The 20,497-nt window shown below is 43.8% G+C and overlaps 1 pseudogene; it reads left to right on the top strand.

Moving 5' to 3' along the window:
* Positions 1-1,881: 1,881 nt before the first annotated feature.
* LOC132423692 (hydroxymethylglutaryl-CoA synthase, cytoplasmic pseudogene) lies at positions 1,882-5,264 on the top strand (annotated as a pseudogene).
* Positions 5,265-20,497: the final 15,233 nt, after the last annotated feature.

Here is a 20,497-nt window from a genome sequence, read left to right as displayed (position 1 = left end):
TGTGCTCTGACTTCTGACCTAGAAGGGAGAATGGCGATGATGTTGACGCTTACCTCTTCCACTTAAATGATGAAGTCCACATCCCCCGGTAACACTGGGACAACCGAGCACCCTTGTAGAGATATTGTCAGGAAGCCTGGGGGGAGGACAGCAGCATGTTAGACTCCCTGCTGTGTTACCAGATCATTAGCATTTTCATGATAAATAGAGATATTTACGGACATTTTTTATTACTGTAATCATCACTAAATTGTCCTTTTTTCTTAATCTGTGACCTTTTTAACCCTGAAGGTAGTGTAAATTGTGAGTGGTCCATAAAGCAATGGAAGGACAGTATTTATTTGAATGTATTAACAGACCCAGGGTAGGCTCCGGAGGCCCCAGGTCTTTTGTTTGCCTTCTCACCTGAAACTATGCTTCTTCCAACACACAATGTCTGCTCCAGATAGGCAGGTGCATGAGCCCTGGAGCCTCCAGGTAAATTCCACCTGCAATTCATCTCTTCTTACTTGACTTGAGTCATCTTTCAGAACCCACGTCAAGCTCCACCTCCACCAAAAACTGTTCCTCAACCGTCATAATAATTTACAGTTTGAAATAAAATACTAACAAGGAGACTGACACTCATATGACATCACAGTTATCAAAACATTTATAGGCACAATATTTTGTTTCATCCTCAAAACAGTAGAACAATGATTATTATCCCTACTTTAAGGTGATGCAGCTGATACTCAGAGCAGTTGAAAGTCCAGCCAGAGATCAGCCGAGTGTGAGCACAGCCCCACCAGAGCTGTAGTTCCTTTGAGATTTCTAACCCCAGGCACAACCCTGCTAACATGTGACATATGACATGTGACATGCCTGAACTCCATTTCTAGGTATGTTTGCTGACATTTATTTTGATATATTTTTTCTGAACTAAAGGTACTTTGATAGCGATGAGTATGACATATTTGTTTTTATTTCCCATTGTTCTGCGTGTTGAGTGCATTCATGGATTTTTAAGCAACTGGTACCTATTCAAGACTGAAACGCAGCAAGTGCCTCTTCACTTCTTAGCATGTTTTGGACTCGTGCTTGCACTGATAACCCAGAATCTACTCAGTCAGGGGGACCCTGGAGGGGTGGGAATTTGAACCCCAGGAGGTCTTGACCTGTGCCCCCTGTACCAGGAAACCATCCCTGCTTCTCTATGCTGGAAGGACGTCTTCCGGATGATCAAGTGTCACCTGCCTATGTAACAGGGATGGTGGGGGTCGGGGAGACTGAGGCCGGGAGTGAGGTGACTTTTCAAGTTCATGTACTTGGTTAGTCACAGGGCTGGCACGGATTCTGATGCTGAGTCACTTTCTCCTTGGTATCCTGTGCTGTCCCCCCTTGTTCCGCATCCCCTGGGATAAGAATGTCTCTACATTGATTTGCAAACCTAAGCAGAGTAGATGTAGCCATGCACCCAGGCGTCAAGAACGGCAGCAGAGTATTTTGTGATCAGACAGTATATCTCATAAATCCATTTCAAATGTTTCTTAGGATTAGCTGACTATTTGCATTTTCAAGAGATGTAGAAATAAGTTTTCTCAGAATGTTTTATTACCATTATGATACTATATTCACTACCTACACTTTAAAAATTAGTTATTTATGAATGTTGTGTTAGTTTCAGGTGTAAAGCAAAGTGATTCAGTTATACATATACCGTATCTATTCTTTTTCAAATTCCTTTTCCATTTAGTTTGTTACATAATACTGAGCACAGTTCCCTGTGCTATACAGTAGGTCCTTGTTCGTTATCCATTTTAAATACGGCAGTGTGTGTATATTGACATTACATTACAATTAATTCAACATTGTTAATCAATCATACTCCAGATAAAGCTGGTGGGGAGGGGAGGCGCCGCGGATTGCATCTTCGTTGGTCGTTCCTTTTCCACGGCCACTGCCCGCTCACATTTCGTGCCTGAAGGAGGAAACAGAGTGACAGACCTGGAGACTGCCGTTCTTTATCCCTCGCACAGTTCTTTCACCATGCCTGGGTCACTTCCTTTGAACACAGAAGCCTGCTGGCCAAAAGATGTGGGGATTGTTGCCCTTGAGATCTATTTTCCTTCTCAATATGTTGATCAAGCAGAGTTGGAAAAATATGATGGTGTAGATGCTGGAAAGTATACTATTGGCCTGGGCCAGGCCAAGATGGGCTTCTGCACAGATAGAGAAGATATCAACTCTCTTTGCATGACTGTGGTCCAGAATCTTATGGAGAGAAATAGCCTTTCTTATGATTGCATTGGGCGGCTAGAAGTTGGAACAGAGACAATCATCGACAAATCAAAGTCAGTGAAGACGAATTTGATGCAGCTCTTTGAAGAGTCTGGGAATACGGATATAGAAGGAATAGACACAACTAATGCGTGCTATGGAGGCACAGCTGCTGTCTTCAATGCTGTTAACTGGATTGAGTCCAGCTCTTGGGATGGACGGTATGCCATGGTAGTTGCAGGGGATATTGCTGTATACGCCACAGGAAATGCTCGACCTACAGGTGGAGTTGGAGCCGTTGCTATGCTAATTGGGCCTAATGCTCCTTTAATTTTTGAACGAGGACTTCGTGGGACACATATGCAACATGCCTATGACTTTTACAAGCCTGATATGCTTTCTGAATATCCTATAGTAGATGGAAAACTGTCCATTCAGTGCTACCTCAGTGCATTAGACCGCTGCTATTCTGTCTACCGCAAGAAGATCTATGCCCAGTGGCAGAAAGAGGGAAATGATAGAGATTTCACCTTGAATGATTTTGGTTTCATGATCTTCCACTCACCCTATTGTAAACTGGTTCAGAAATCTGTAGCTCGGATGTTGCTGAATGACTTCCTTAATGACCAGAACAGAGATAAAAATAGTATCTATAGTGGCCTGGAAGCCTTTGGGGATGTTAAGTTAGAAGATACCTACTTCGATAGAGATGTGGAAAAGGCATTTATGAAGGCTAGTTCAGAACTCTTCAATCAGAAAACAAAGGCATCTTTGCTTGTGTCAAATCAAAATGGAAATATGTACACATCCTCAGTGTATGGCTCCCTTGCTTCCGTTCTTGCACAGTACTCACCTCAGCAGCTGGCAGGAAAGAGGATTGGTGTGTTCTCTTAGGGTTCTGGTTTAGCTGCCACTCTGTACTCCCTCAAAGTTACACAAGATGCCACACCAGGGTCTGCTCTTGATAAAATAATAGCAAGCTTGTGTGATCTTAAATCAAGGCTTGACTCAAGAACTTGCGTGGCACCAGATGTCTTTGCTGAAAACATGAAGCTCCGAGAGGACACTCATCACTTGGTCAGCTATATTCCCCAGAGTTCAATAGACTCACTCTTTGAAGGAACATGGTACCTAGTTCGAGTAGATGAGAAGCACAGAAGAACTTACGCTCGGCGCCCCTCTCCAAATGATGACACTTTGGATGAAGGCGTAGGGCTTGTGCATTCAAGCACAGCAACTGAGCATATTCCAAGCCCTGCTAAGAAAGTGCCAAGACTCCCTGCAACAGCAGCAGAACCTGAAGCAGCTGTCATCAGTAACGGGGAGCATTAAGATACTTCTGTGAGGTGGAGGACTTCGGGGCGGGGGGTATGTATGGGAACGGTTGGGGGAATGGGTTGTCTGGGGACAATTTTAAAGGATTACATGTTGCTTCAATTTTTATGTGACTGACATGGAGCCTGGAAAATTATCGTGTTCTTGGGAAAGTCTCTTTGCTCAGTTTCCTAACATGCTTCCTGTTGTGGTTTAGCCAATGCTTAATGTACTCGAATGATGTTAAGGGCTCTGTAAAACTTCATACCCCTCTGGCCATTTGTATGCATGAAGCTTAGTTTTTAAATGTAGTGTGATGAATTGTGCACTTCTGGCGAAGAAAGCAACGGTACTAGTCTCCAATTTTAATTTTTTTAAACACGTAAGAATTTTATACTTTGAACAAACAAGATTACTGAAAGTTCCTGTGGTTTTTGAAAAAAGTTTCTGGTTTAGGGAATGTGGTCTTAATGAGATGTGCACAAACCCTGTTTAAAAATGGCAAGACAGACATACTCTTTTTCTAGAATTTATGAATCCTAAAGAAGGAGAAGAGTTGGGACAGTTACACTAGTTCTAAAAACCGTTGCTTTAAATCCAGGCCAGCAGTGATGCGTTACTGTAATGACCTCTGTGAACAGAGAGATGCTGGCATTGAGCAGACGTCTGGTATAGAAAACATGGATGTAACTCTAGGTCTGCTCCTGACTCAGTTCAAGGTGTATTTTGCGGAACAACATTGAGATGTTATTGGAGTTGTGTATGAGGAAGTTGGTGGTTGCAATCCTTCTTTGCACCTTATTTTGAAGAATAAATAAAACATTTTTATGTCTGCCTTTTAAAAATTTAAAACAAAAAGGAAGGATAGGGGCAGGGCATTATTATTAGGTTATTTCTGATGCTTCAGTGTTATAAATTCAACTTAAAGACTGACAACCGAAACTCATGTTGTAAGTATCCTTTTTGGTTTTTGTATCTGTTCAATGAAAATTAAAAGGTACAACCGAAGTTTTTACATAGTATGACCAGCCAAAAAGTATCCCACTTCTCGAGGTCTGGAAGTAGGATATATAAAGCATTTTTTCAGACTTTCACCTTAAAAAAAAAAAGAAAAAACCAACAAAAACCATCGTATGGAATAAATAAGAAGACTGGTTAGACAGTTTTGTAGATCTTTTTGGTGCTGAACTATGACATGAGCCTTATAGATTGTAAAATAGAGATAGTTGGAACTAATGTACAGAACTAAATTTTTTAAAATTTGCCATTGAATTCTGTGACGTTTCAGTTATCTAAAATAAACTTACACAAATATAAAATGTAAGTTTCAGATTGCAAGGTAATATGTAATGTAGTGTTTGTAAAATACTCTTTGTCTAATATTAACTAGCGGTGTTTTGATTTGTACAGTCATAATTTGTTAAAATGACTTCATTTTAACATCCACGGATGTAGATTAATAACTTAAGTTCAGATTTAAAGATTGGTGGGAAAATGGTGCATGTAATACTTCTGCAAGTATTGGGAGTTTGGTATGTTTTGAAAAGAGTAATTTAACTTTTGGGGTGTCAGGAAATGGGTTTTCTCAAAGTCCATTGCCGGCAATGGGCAGGTCTACTAATACTGGCACAGAGCATAAACTGTACACCTTATTAACAGTGAGGTGAGTAACTTTGAATAAAGTTTTAGAGAAATAAAAAAAAAAAAAAATCATACTCCAATCATACTCCAATCAATTATACTCCAGTATAAAATAAAGTTTAAAAAAATTGGTGATTTATCCGAATTTGGGAAGCCCATCTGTAGCCCACCTTGGGCCAGAAAATGAGGGCTTTGGCAGAATAACAGGTAATCACACTTGCCCTATGGTACAGACATCACTTAAAAAGTGAGGAAATGAAAACTCAGTGAAATTAACTGTCTGCCCAACATCCACTGTAGATGTGGTCAAATCAGCTACAAACTCGACTCCAGAGCCCACACCCCCGGGGGCTGTGCTGGTCAAGCCTTTGAACTAATCAGTGCTTTGCACACCTGGGCTGGTGATGCTGCGGCTTTTTTTGCCTCCTACCCCTTAGGAGCTGACCCTGGACACGTTACACAGTGTTGTGTTGAGACGGCACCCAGGGTGCAATGCCCCCAATGGCACCTTGTTTCCTGAGCTTTGTTAAATCTTTTAATTAAAGCATGTTAACAAAGCCAAAGAAAAATAAATGGCCCTGCTTGCAAGGAAATTAAATGGAGGAACTAAGCCCATTTATAATTATTGTATTTCAATTAGGCGGTAACAGGGCTGGGTGAACAGAAAGATAAAAGGAAGCAACAGTGACATGGGCATTTCATAAATATTTGCAAAGTCTTGTTAGAAAGAGAGCAATATAAATAATCTTTAAAATAGTCCGTGTCCCCGGCAGCACCCTTTATGCTAATTACTATATGGAATAATTCATCTGCCGTGTTCTCACCAAAATTCGTCCTAGGATGCCAACAAAGCCTTTTCTTCCTATTCAACCAATGCATAAAATTCCCTTGAAGAAAGACGTTATATCGATGCATGATAACATTTTAATCTATTATTTTAAAATGAAAGTACAATTACACTTTTGAAAGAGCTAGAATTAAATTTAAACCTTTCCTATCTATTTTCATGTTCAAATGTCCAATTTTCACTGGAACAGGAAAAATATAAATCATCAGTTTGCATTTAATGCGCCTTTCCCCTACTGTTTAAAAGAATAGTTCTGTACATATCTAATTTTTCTATTCTGAAAAATAAAAAAAAGAAAGCATTAAAAGAACTTACTTTTTTTTAGTCCTAGGTAAGCCCTGGCCCATTCACCCCAGTGTGGGGTGGGAGAGAGGTGATGCAGATTTGTCTCTGGGTGGGTGCCATTGGTAGGGCCTGCATCACAGGACGGGGTCTCCCCTGTGACCCCTGTCTTCCCGGGGTGAAGGGGGTTGCTGCTGCCAGGACTCGGGACGAGGTCCTGGGTGAGCAGATGTACCTTAGCCAGGCACTCCTCATCCACACCCTGGTTTTGGTGCCTGTAAAATTTCAGTTGGTCAAAAAACATCATCTCATAGTTTACGTGGATGAAGTGGGAGCCCATCTTTGGCAGAGATGGGCTCAGGGCACTTGCTGAGCTGGAGACTTTACAGTTGCCACCATTTTCCACAGGGATCTTGGAAAACAGACAGGAAGCCAGTCTTGTTTATGTGTGTTCACATCATCAAGGGAGGACCAAACTATTCTGAAAACTGCTATCAGCTCGTGAGGAGGTGAACAGAGACAAGGAGAGTAACACTAGGAGAGTCTCATAACAAATGGATGGAGTGATTTTATGTCTGTTGCATCTAATAACAAAATAGACTTGAGCACCGGATTTCATGACTTTAGGATTCCCTTTTTTTTTTTTTTTTTTTTTTTTTTTTGCGGTACGTGGGCCTCTCACTGTTGTGGCCTCTCCTGTTGTGGAGCACAGGCTCCAGATGCGCAGGCTCAGCGGCCATGACTCACAGGCCCAGCCGCTCCGCGGCATGTGGGATCTTCCCGGACCGGGGCACGAACCCGTGTCCCCTGCATTGGCAGGCAGACTCTCAACCACTGCACCACCAGGGAAGCCCTAGAATTCCCTTTTATTACTGTATTTTGGAAAAGTGTTTGTTCATCAGTAGGTAATCACACACGTGCAGTCTGGGAAGCAGAGGAGGGTGTTTTGCTCTGATGTGACGAGAATCCAGGCTTCATCCCGCAGTGAGTGGAGGAGGGTGAGAAGTTCATATGCTCATGGTCTCGGGCCTGTCTGAGGGCTGAGAACCCGGGGGCGTCTGCCGGGGCGCCGGAGCTTTGAAGAGGGGCCTCAGCACGGGCTTCACGGTGGACAGCACAGCCTGGACCAGATCTCTAATCACATCCCCGAGCACAGAATTGGCTGCAGCTCCTCGGAGCCCAAGCCTGTCTCAGGGACCCCGTCCGAGTGCCCTGTTCTCGGCAGTGTCCCCTCTCACTGCCTGCATAAGCAGGGAGCCTGAGCTGCTATTTACCGCCTGTCATTTTGACAGCAAGTGACCTGCGATTGCTGGGCTTTAAATTATGAATAAGTAAATAATTGGATCCCTACACCTAAAATTAGATGGTAATAAGATACCTTTGTCACCCAGGGAAATGGACCAAGAAGAAAAGACAAAAGAAATAAAAAAGACTAAAGCAAAAAGGACTCCCATGTCCACACTGGGGCCCAGGTGTTCCCCACACACACCTGCTCCTCTTGGGGACCCTGGCTCCCCCCTCCGCCTCAGCTGAGTGCCGTGTTCTGGCACCACACAAGAGGGCTCTGGAGCCTCCCCGCCAGAAATGCGGGCGATCTGGGCTTCGAGGCCATGGTGACCACTGAGGGAACGTCAGCTGCTCTGCTCACTGAGGGTGGCAGCCTCGTTCTTGTCACCAGGGTCCCAGGATGTGAGCGGCTCTTGGTGCTGCAGAGATGGCTGGTCTCAGGGGCGCGACCCCGGTCAGCTGGACCCTCCCTTTAAGCCCCGGGACTGGGCATCTCCTCATTTCTCCTGTCTCTCCTCACTAGTGGGCTGGCGGAGCTGAAAGATTTTCCAGTGTCATTCATTGTATGTTTTACTGGTTTGGGGTATATAAAATATACATCTTCATATGAAACATGAGGGCTTTAGTCTAATTCGTGTAACAATTTCCCTTTTAGGCTACAGGCCATACTCAGTTTGCTATATTAAACCTCTGGAGAAAAAATAAGTATCCAAGTTTGTATGTGTGTGTGTGTGTGTGTGTGCGTGAGTGTGTGTGTACATGTGCATGGCTGTGTGGGGTGTGTGCATGTTGCATGGTGTGTGTGCGTGTTCATGTCTGTGCAAGGTGTGTGCATGTGTATGTGGGCTGTGTGCATGTGTGTGGGTGAGTGTGAATGTCTGTGCAGGGGTGTGCATGTGTGTGTGCATGTGTATGTGGGCTGTGTGCGGGTGAGTGTGGATGTGCATGTCTGTGCAGGGGTGTGCATATGTGCACAGGGTGCATGTGTGCACAGGGTGCATGTGTGTACGGGGTGTGTGCATGTGGTCAGGGTGTCTTTTTATTGAAGGTTCTCCCCCTGTGCAGGCGGGGGTGTGACCTTCAGGGGGGTGCCCTGGCTCGCGGAGCCGTCTTCTGGGGACGGGCTCAGATGGGGACAGTGCGGGCAGCAGGCGGCCGTGCGCAGGCGCGGAAGGGAGGCCGGAGGAGCAGGGGCCACTCGGCCCAGCCTCCCGCTTTGTCGTGGCCTCACGCTCTCTCCCCAATTGCTGTAGCCCGAAGCGGTTGACATTTACCCCAGCCAGATAATCGAGGAATAACATTTGCGTTACAGTTTCACACGACCTCTGCCTCCGCAGCTCTTTTAGATTAGCTTCTAAAAAAAGAGAGAGAGGGAGAGGGATGGGCGTCCGGGCAGCAAGCGGGAGGGGCCGAGCCTATTACTGCGGCCCAGGGTCACCAGCAGCTGCTGCGGGCGGGCGACTATTAAGGGGCCGGCGTTAAGAGCAGGCGGGAGGCGGCAGGCAGGCAGGGGAAGCAAAGGTTAATGGATTGCCTATTACCTGTGCAGGAGGCCCGGGCCGGGCACAGCGGGAGGACAGGGGCTGGATTGTGCCCTTCCTGGGAAACGAGGAGGGCATCACTGAGGCCAGCGTTGGAGGGCGAGTCGGCCTGCTGACCGTTCCCATCTCCAAGCCCTTCGTTATGAAGACTTAGAAGGACCATGTCAGGGAAAGAAAATAGGCTCCATTCCCTAAGGGGAATGGCCCGACTGGGTCCTAACAGCTCGTTTACATGGAACAGGCCACCCGGTGGTGGTCAGTGACCCTTTTGGTATAATCAGTAGTAGTGAAGGATCAGGGGGCAAAAATGAAACCATTGATCCATAGATTGAAAAGGATTTTGGATGACAAAGAGGAGGAGATGGGTTTTAAAAACAGGGATTGAATGGAGCTCTAATAGCACAAGAGACAGTAAGCGTTTGCTTCCCGCCCATGAGAACTGTTTCCCTTAAAAATTCTGTTAGTTGAATAGCTAAGAATCATATTCACCCACAGAAGTATCTGAGCATCTATCTTGTCCAGTGTGTGTCTGATCTGACAATCGAACAGCACCTTGCAAGAGTCCAGGACCCATGCAGACGTGACTGGAAGAAACCTTGACCGTTTATCACCTTGGTGAACAGCTGGTCCCCCAGGGCCGCCCACATCTAAGAAGGACACATGTGTTCAGCCTTTGGTTCTGAGGTGGCCATGCCTAAGCCATGGGGGACAATAATACAATCCTTTAATTGTCTCTATGGGAGAACGGACTGGCAATAAAGCCACTAAAACAAAATTAATTTTTTGCACATTTCACAAAAAATGCCTATTTGCATATGGGTGACATTGAGCTGCAGTACCCACCCTGGAACATCTTTCGTGTTGTGAGCTTAAATTTGCAGACCTGAAAATTCCCAGGATAGTCAAATACCGCACGGATCAGATTCGCTGAGCCTTTTACCCAGAATCAACTCTACTCTTCAGGGAAATAAATATCTAGGAAATGAAAATGGCAGTCAAGTAGGGAAGTCTGCATGGCTGTGATGGGGGACGAGGTTATTTTTAAACCCCAAGCGCTCTGAAGGACATGCATGCACTTCTCTAATTATTTTTACTTTTGCTGGTTCATCTGCATCACCTTTGCATGCCGTCCATCTAGTAGGGGGGCATGGGTGCTATTAGGGTGAAGTAATGACAATTGGCACCACTCTTCGGGGACTTGGATGTAAGCTGGACGTTGTTCTGAGTGCTCAACACCTGTCAATTCATTTAAAATGCATATCAATCTTCCTAATCAATGAAAATACAAAGGTTTGAACTAATGCAAAGAGGTAAAATGCTCCTTCCTAACTAGGCTTGTCAGAGAAGGAGAAACACCACAGGCCAGAGGGAGACTTCTGAAGACCTACATCGATTTCCAGGCGTCCCTCCTTTAAGATGTGTCAATTCATCAGAAAGGCACACTTTGGGGAGGCTTGAAAATTGCATCAAGCTGCAGCGCCACAAATCGCAAAGCACATTCCGCTCTTAAGCCTTTCTGATGTTGCTAACTCTTTGGTTATGGTGGCAGTGTGCCCACAAAGGTCGACTGGGCCAACAGTTCCACCAACACGGTTATGTGTGACCAAAGGCAGCGGTTGCGGGGGGGGGCCTGCAGGGCTGCCTGATCCCCTGAAGCACAAAGAAAATCACCGAGGATGGGGTCGGCCTTCAGCGGGCTCTGAACCTGCCCAATATCTCTGAAAGGATGACCTTCTGACACCAGGGAGGCTTTGCTCGTTATTTAATTAAGGGAGAAAGGGTTTCGGTGGAGAGCAGGCTTTGGGCTCCTTTGTAATTTTCGCTGACCAATCCAATTATGTGGGTAATTGTAAGCGTGTTTCTCAAAGCAGGGAGAATCAGTCACAAAATAAATCAAGATCCAACCAAGTGGGCTGCTGTTCTGAAAAAAAACGTGTCAAGGAGGGGAATTAGAAGCAACAGCCATGGAGTCTCGACTTTAAAAATGTAGTAAGAATCGTTGCACGTTATTAATTCCTGCCGTCGGTTCTGTGTGTCTGATTCGCTCTGGCACGTCCTGTTGGTAGAAGGGTGTAGGCGCCTCTCCTTAAACTGGTTCGACATCCATCTGAATCCATACCACACAGCGTTGACGGCCATAACGAGAATTTGCCTCCTGCAAAGGTGAATATGAAAATACTTTGTTTAGTTTTTAGTTCAACAATCCGCAAGGCCTGTATCTTTCTGCAGACATTTATTTCAAGGTACTTAAAAATTGACTTTTATGAGATAATTTAGGCAGTGATTATTTTTGTTGAGAAATGTGTCCTTTTATCCCTCTCATTCATCCTGGGCTAAGATATTTCTGTTTGTCAGAATGCCACCGTTTCTGATAAATGACTGCAGACGGACTGCTACACTTTATTAAAAAGTAATAACAATTTTTGTACGCACCCTTCACATTGTAGGGGGGGACCATGAATCAAAGGACACTGCCTGTCTGGGCCTGATGAATGCGCCGTTTACCAGCTGAGGAGTTATTTAGGACTGGCTATTAATTTAAATCACATTTATCTTCCCTGGATGGGGGAGGTGGCTGTGATAGGGCTTCCAATGACCAATGGTGCGGCTAAGTGCACGTTATTTATTACCACCACCTCTACAGGGCTGCACAATATGTTAAAAAAAAAAAAAAAAAAAACAGTGCCAATTACCGTGGTTAATCTCGTCAGGGCAATAACAAATTTCTTCCCAGCACAAGGCAATTTTTATGCTCGCACTTTTTCTCCTCCAGACAGACCTGCTTCTAATTCTCCATCATTAAACCCAATACTCTCACTCCCCTGAGCGCTCATGGGAAATTTTTATGTCTCTCTGCTTCACCTTTGTTTGGGGAACAGTGCATTTTTTTATGCATTATTCGAAGGCGAGTGTGTTCTTTTGAGCCCTTAATGAGTCTTTGTGGATACCACGGTGAGCTGGTACATATTGCGAGTCACAATGGCCATATTTTACTATTAAGTGTTTCCTCATTAATAATAATGCCTCTTCCATCATTTCTCAACTTACCGAGCTCTTATTATGCAAAATAACAATTGGGAACAACCGATCATAAGTGTTTTTTTGCCAATTAACTTTCATTTGATGGATCTGCCACGGAAGATTAAACTATTTCTAATAAAATGCATCTTAGGCACAAATTAAATCCAGACACGAACAATTCAGCTTGTTGACAGAGCCTGAGTCCCAGTGGGTGCCACTGTCTGGGCGTCGGTGTCTGGGCGTCGGGCTGGCAAGGGCGCACTTGGCTCAGATGTTTCGGTCCTTAGGTTCTGAGTCCAGCCACGCGTCATCACTGTTCCCACTGGCTTCCCAGACCCCCGTACTCACCACCCTGGCTGTGTAGAGTGTCTGCCTTATTAGTTTATATATTTTCCCAAAGTGGATAGAATGAACTCGTGTCAAACAGAATCAAACTTCAAATTCAAATGATCAGAACATACACAGGTAGACAGTACCTGCACGTGCATGTGTTCATGTGTAAATAGAATGATAACTGTGAAAACATGAATGTGTTGAATTTTCCAACTGTTTCCATCACAGTGACTACACCTGCGTGGTTTCCAAGGGAAAAGACACATACAGGGACGACCAGAACGTGGGATTGAAGGAATGCGACCTCATGACCCAGTGTCACCAGGACAAGCCAGGGCCTTTGCTTCTGATGATTGGTTTGACAGGTGTGGGTGGCTGGTTCCTGGGAGCTCATCAAACAAAGCAGTTTGGAAGAATTCTAATCCAGCCCCACCCCAGGGGCAGGAAATGAGTCCCAGCGCAATCTTCCTCAGAAGGATCCATGCATCTCACGGCTGGAGCATCCCCTATTGCACTGGGTGAGGCACAGGCTCACAGGCTTGGAATAGCCTTACCCGGGCCGTGGTGACTGCGGTCCCCAGAGTAACTTCAGCAGTTTGCAAAATCAAGGTCTTATGTAGAATGTGGAGTTGCACGGCAAAAAAAAGTGTGGGTACATGTATTTGCATACACACCTGTATATATGTGTACATGCTTTCATATATATATTTATGCATTTATATAATCCATTATTTATAAATTTATACATATATATGTATATATATACATATATGCACACAGTTTTATGTGTTTACACACACATACATAAATGTATATTTAAATAAATTTAGCTAATTAGATAGGTTAAATAAATAAATATAACATTTAAATAGGGAGGTTTGGACCAGCATTTGGTGAGGCTTTGACTCACCCCATTGGGAAGCATTTCTGGGGGGTGGGGTGTGCCACCCTGCCCTCTGTCCTGCGTCCCACACGTTGAGGGGTTTTCTAGGTCCAGACCACTCCTTATGAGCCCAGCAGGAATGTCCCTCACACACGATGTTTTCCCTCCTCTGCTGTCATGCACTCTCCGTCAGATACTTAAGTCCTGCCTTTTCACAGACCCTCACCTTTTTCGGGCTGGTCTTCTCTGCCCCTTGGTGTTTCTGTCCCCGAGTCCAGCCCAGGGCTGGCCCCATGACCATGGCGGATAGGAGTTTGGGCTCTGTCACCTCTTCTGCTGATGGGACTGGAGGAGCAGAGCCTCGCTGACTATGCATGTGGAAGCTGTGCTGGCTTGGAAAACTTGATTTTGAAAACCACCCTCTATTAAACACAAGTACCCAGGGCTGCAGAAACTATGTTGATCTCTGTAAGGACTGAGTCATACTCCAACACCACTGCATGCAAAACATGGGGTGAAAACACCTCCATGGGGCAGCACAGAGATCCAGAGACAGGAGCCCTGGAGCTGCTGGGTCTGTAGACTCCCCAGCCTCCCTGAACCTCCTCTTCCTCTATCATAAAAAAGAGCAATGATAATAAAGGCCTCTTCCTGGGGGTTCAATGAGGCACTGCATATAAAGCCACCTGATAGGCCCTCCAGGCCTCTCTGGTGTCATGGCTATGAGTGTTACTGCTATTTCAGAGCCCACACTCACATAATTCCATGAGGAGAGCACGCTTCCCACGTGGAGGATCTTAGTTGACCACAACCACCTGCATCAGTCAGAGAGCTGAGCTGAGTCATGCTTAGTAACAAAGAAGCTGGGAAGCTCAGCAGCTTTCATAGCAGCCAGGTTTCCTTAGGCGACAGGGGTGGGGGTTGGGGGGCAGTTCTCATCACAGTCCCTCAGGATCCAGGATAAAGGAATGGCCTCATGGGGGATGCTGCCGCTGCTGCCAAGCTTAAGAGGGAAAGGGAACCTGGAAGGTCTCGCCCCGGCCTGGACTGGCTCTAACCTGGAGTTCAAGGATTCACTCTCCTCAGGGGAGAGTTAAGTCCAGCCTTTCTCTTCTAGGTGAGGAGACTTGGAGCACACAGACAGAACCCCCCTCCACCACTGCCGTGAAGACAGAAAGGGTCCTCAGGCAGGAAGGGAAGCAAGGGGCTATGGGGTCTCAGTGATCACGCAGGATAACAGGTATACACACACAGAAGAGGGGCCCGTGCTGGGCCTACACCTGCCCCCCGCCCCCCGCCCTCAGGGAGCTGGGTCTTCCCTGGTCCGTCCTGCCAGCACTCACTAAGGTGCATGGCCACAGGTTGCCCAGGGATCTGCAAGCCCCCACTCCCTCAGGTAGCTGCAGGGGCAGGGGCCTCACTCTTGTTGGAAGTAGCCCGGTAAGCATGCCCAGCGCTCTATTCACTCCAAAATGTTAACTGCGGCAGGGGACACAGTGCTGATCAAAACAAAACAAAAGCAATGGGTAAACAAAGCACATGGTTTGGGCCTGGAATGTCCTGGGGCCCCAAGAGGTTTCCTGCATCCAAAGCCATCTTGGATGGTTTCCTGCATCAAACCATCCAAGACATCAGTGGTATTTAAATCCTGCGTGTCAAGGCCATAGAGAACCTTACATTCATTTGGCTTTCCTGCTGGAGGGCTGTCCATGCACAGACCATGCACCCCTCCAGCCTTTCAGAGTCCCTGCTCCTTGACCCTATACCCCCCGGAAAGCCAAGCCTCTCCTCCCCAGACTGGGCTTGATTGAACCTTTGTTCTCCCTGCTTTGAGCACTGGGAACTCCCCCCTTCAGCTGTACCCAGGTCTCTCTGACACAGCTAGACCCCAGCCTCCGAGGCACCACCACTGACCTCCCTCTCCAGCTCCTGCACCCAGAGTGGACCCCATACTGCTCAGACTGGTCTGTGCCCGAGGGAGGACCATTCATCCTCTGGCCCCTGGATGCCTCACTGCATTTCTTCTGATACCTCTGGGGAGGCATCTATACCATCTGCCTCCTGGCCCGGGTGGGCTGACCATGAGATGGCACATTTGCCTGAAAAGGTGGCCATATGAAGTCCCGTCATAGGCAGCTCACGGTCCACTCCCTTCCTGTCCCACTGCAGTAGACCCTCTGGCTTGGCTCCATTAGGGGTTGTGGGAGCCAATATGCTTGAGTGACAACAGAGAAATATACGGAGAAATGTATGAGTCTGACCCAAGGATATGGACACTAGTATCCAACACCTTATCTGAAACATCCATGGTGACAGTCAATCTTCATCTTTTGCATACACAGGTATGTTGTAGAAACATAAAACATAATCATATAGAGCTATGATTGATAAATTAGGTAGGGGAGCAAGATGAGCTGCCTTGCCCAGGTCCCAGAAAATGCACTATTTCAACATTATCCAGCCACCCAAGCTGGAAACTTCAAAGGCAATGTTAACTAATTACTTTCCTTTAACAGAATCTTGTTCTGTCCATTCAGTTCCAAAAGTGTCTTTCAAATAGCATCCTCATCCCTATTCCCAGCACCAATGTCTAGCTTCTACCTTTATCATTCTCATGTGGAAAACTCCAGCAGCTTCCAGCTGGCGTCCACATCTCTGCCATGTCCCCGGCTTAGTCTGTGCTTACCTTTATTCTAAATTTTCTCCAGAGTCCAAAAGTTTTTGAAGGCCTTTCACTTAAGGGTCTGAGATCCTTCATAAGACATTCAAGTCACTGCAATTTAATTTTAAGTTAATTTCCAAATATTTATTTTCTGTCCCATTCTCTCCTTCTTCTTCTACTGAAATTCCAATCACCTGTTTTCCTCTTAGTTATGTGAGATGATCTTTCTTGATCTATTTTCAAAGTCATTGAATTTTTCATCTATTTTTTCCATTTGAGATTAAGCCTATCCCATGATTTCTTTTTATTTCAGGTTTTTGGTTGTAAAATTTCCATTTTTAAAAATATTTATATCAAGTGCCCTATCTTTTCACTCATTACAAACATACTTTCTTTTATTTTACTGAGCATACTTATAATAGTCACTTTAAAGTCTTTGTCTGATAAACCCAACATCTCAGTACCTGGGGTTGGCATCTGTTGTTTGCCTTTTCCCTCAAGATCGGGCCACATTTTTCTGGATCATTTTACGTCAAGTTAGTTTGACATTGTTCAATGTCCAGACGTCCAGAATATTGTTTCCATATTTTATTCATCGTTTAAAGATGTGATTTATTGCAAACTTATTAGGTGAGTGTTCACTCCTCTGTGCTGAAGGTGGAGGTCTTTCTAACATAATTTTCAGCCTTATTTATCAATACTTCCCCTTCAAAAATCTGCCTTAATATTACAGACAAACCAGTCCCCTCACTATTTCATGGAAGTAATTACACTCTCATCTAATACCAAAGGTCTAAAAATGCCCATTAAAAATTGGCTAAGTGAGATACCCAGAAATAAATAGATTGTCCTGGAGTAAGTGAAAAAATAACCAAGATACTTCACCATAATATTACCATGTGATATTCTTTGTTAAATTTAGTATTTTATTTTAAAACAGAGTTTGCTCTTAGTCAAAAAAATATTCTCCACCATTCCTTGTCCCCAGTAGAAACTCAGGGAATTCTAATATGCAAATTAAGATTTTTCTGACAAATTCCTAAACAAATATGAACACTTTCAATTTGTCAAAACATTGTTCTCATTCAATACTCTTTTATGATGGAAAAGTTCTGAATGTTGAGGGAAAAATGTATTAATGTTTATAAGTCATTTTAAAGAATTTCAAGTAAAATGTACAAAACCCATACATTTGTAGACCCACTTACCAAATCAGAAAAGAGAAAAAGAAAGGCTTGTAATGTCTTGTATCTACAAATCATGTGCCACAGAGTGGTAGTGTGCACAAGATTAGGGAGAACGCCCTAACCATGTTACATATAAACTTCTAAATATCATTTGAGACAAATTAAAAATCAAAAATCATTTACGGATTATCTATTACATGTCCATGACTTTCTTGAGCTCTGTAGGGAAATATAAGAGAAGGCTCCTGGTTCAAGGAGCTTAGAACTTAAAAAGTAGTTTAACCTGTAAAATGCTGTACAAATATAACTACTCTTCTATCTCCTAGCTCATTACCCCAATTTACTGACTACAGTGACCAAGGAGATTTGGCAGTTCAGCCAGCCATGCACAGTAGATAAAAGTTTTCCAATAATCTTCACTTTTCATATTTTGAAAACACCTGTTACTCTCCAGGTTCTTATTTATTTATTTATTCTTTTAAATCTTTATTGGAGTATAATTGCTTTACAATGTTGTGTTAGTTTCTGCTGTATAACAAAGTGAATCAGCTATAAGTATACATATATCCCTATATCCCCTCCCTCTTCAGCCTCCCTCCCTCCCACTCTCCCCACCCCACCCCTGTAGTCATCACAAAACACCAAGCTGATCTTCCTGTGCTATACAGCAGCTTCCCACTAGCTATCTCTTTTACACATGGTCGTGTATATATGTCAGTGCTACTCTCCAGGTCCTTTATGTTTGCTTCCTCACAGGATCAACTCAAGCTGTATTTTTTTATGTTTGTTTTTTGCACTTACTTCTTATACCTAATCAGCTAAGCCATTGAAATTCAGACATTCATCTTGGGTCGTTTAAGTCATCTAAGGCTATCATAAAAGTCAGTGGCATAGAGTGAAAAGAGTCAATTTAATACATATAGTAAATGCATAGAAAAATATATTTGTCAGGTTTTTAACAAAAATAAAGCATTATTCCACCTCAAAAGTATTTAACATTATAAAGAGCTTCATTTTTGTGTGATTTTGAATGAAATATTCTGCTGTAATAAGAAATATTTCAGTATCTCACAACAACATAATAATCTTCCTCTTTCTGTTACAGACGAATGATGTGAATATGTAAGGTGGTGATAGGGTGTCATGTAACATTCAAGTAAAAAAGTCTTAAGCTATTGGCGTTCTCATAATGTAATCAAAGTGTTGAAAATCCTTTAAAATTTCATTTGCTTTAACGGAGTTTCTGATTAAGTATGAAAGCAAAGGATCAGCTTTACATGAACGTTAAACTCCTTTTCAAAGCTTCTTTACATTCCATTTTTTCAATTATTTTCTAAAAATACAGAAGGCATTGCTTTAAAATAGAGAAGTCTGTGTATCCATACCTTTAAAATAATGTGAGATGAGGAAAGAACAATTTCCTTTATTTCAAACTATATTAATAACCTACAATATTTATACTGTCCCCTGCAACTCTGTCTCTCCCCTTGAATTTGACAGCTTCCAGCCCTCTGTGAGAACACAGAGGAAGAAAGGCAGGTGCACGTTGCACGGAGGCACATAAGAGAAGGAAGTTAGGGGAGGTGACTAAGGCAGTAGGAAGTAATCCATGTTTAAACAGCACCTGGAAAGAGTAGACTGTAGAACCAAAGAATTACATGCAAAGGGGGGAAAATCCCATTACATAACAGACCAAACAGAGTTCAAGTTTGCAAAACCTGTGCCTTTTACACTAGTTGTCATTGTAAAAAAAAAAAAAAAAAAAAAGGCTCACAGTCAGGTCTCTCTAGCAACCAGCATCAAACACTGAAGATTAAAGGTTTCAGAGGCAGCAAGCAAGACCTGTCAACTAGTTCTGCCACTTCTGAGCTGCGTAACCTTGAACAAGCTAGCTGCTGCTTCTTGCTGACCTGTCCTCATGCAGAGGGACAGAGTTATACTTTTCTACTTTGAGGTAAGGAATACAGAGAACTCCTGTTATGCCCAGTGTGTAGTAGGAATTCAAGGAATTGAAGTTTTTTGTATTACCATCACCACCAACACCATTATCATTATCAACATCCTTATTACCATCATAATCATCATGATCATTATAACCACCATCATATCACCATCCTTATCACCATAGTAACCATCACTATCACCATCATTATAACCACCATCACTATCATATCACCATCCTATCACTGTAGTAACCATCACCATCACCATCATTACCACCATCACCATCATTGTCACACCCTTACTGTCATCATCAATATGACCATCACCACCACCACCACCATCATTGCCCTTTAAGTACCTCAAATAGAGATAAACTAGAGCTCTAAGAACTGAAAGAGTCTTAAGGATCACAAAATTCAGCCTCTAGGAGTCGATGGATGTGGCCCAGAAGAAGGCCAGTCTCAGGGGACACATGAGATACCTGCCCTTGAGTCACTGTGCCCAAGTGTCCCTTGTGCTGCAGGGTGTCTTCTGGGTGCTTTGATAGGAAGGTGAGCACATTCCAGAATGCTCCGTGAGACGGTCCTCTCTTGGTCACTCTCCTTCTTAATATGTTCACTATTCATACCTCAACTGCCAAGCACCAGGTCCTGTGTTTATGACCCTACAGCCCAAAGGAGGGGCAGAGCAGGACAATCTGGCCTCTGTCCCTGTTGTTCTGCATCCCCACGTCTTTCTCAGAGCCTCTGGGATGTCAGAGATTGGGCTAGAATGTTATGATGCTGCAGATGCAACAGCTGCTTTGGACAGAGACACTCAGAAAACCAAACGTCAGAAACGTATGGAATATCTGGTCAACAGGAGAAATCTCACATGGTTACTTTTAACTTTTTTCTGTATATTCTTGAGTTCAAAGTTAAAAATAAATACCAAATTACATATATTTCAAAAAATCGGCTACTTTCCATCCTCATTATTATCAAAATTTATTTTACGTTTTCTTACAGCCTTCAATTAAATGTTGGCTCATGTTTATAAAGTTAATCAGTTTTGTACAGCTATGACTCTAGCATGGAAATCACTGCAATGAAAAACACACAAAAAATGATGATAATGATTATACACACATGATATTTTCCTGATCTATGTTCTATACCAAAGCTAGATTGTCAATTCTTTAGCCTTTGAAATATTCATTAGAGTGAACCCACTCTTAGTTTTCAGGAATTTCTTTCAAGTAACCTTTTAATTTTGTGAACTCCAAAGCAGCTGAGACTCTTCCTTTTCAGAGAAGTA

Source organism: Delphinus delphis, chromosome 3 (genome assembly GCF_949987515.2).
Source record: "Delphinus delphis chromosome 3, mDelDel1.2, whole genome shotgun sequence".
Classification (NCBI taxonomy): Eukaryota; Metazoa; Chordata; class Mammalia; order Artiodactyla; family Delphinidae; genus Delphinus; species Delphinus delphis.
This window is presented reverse-complemented; position numbering and strand designations above follow the sequence as displayed.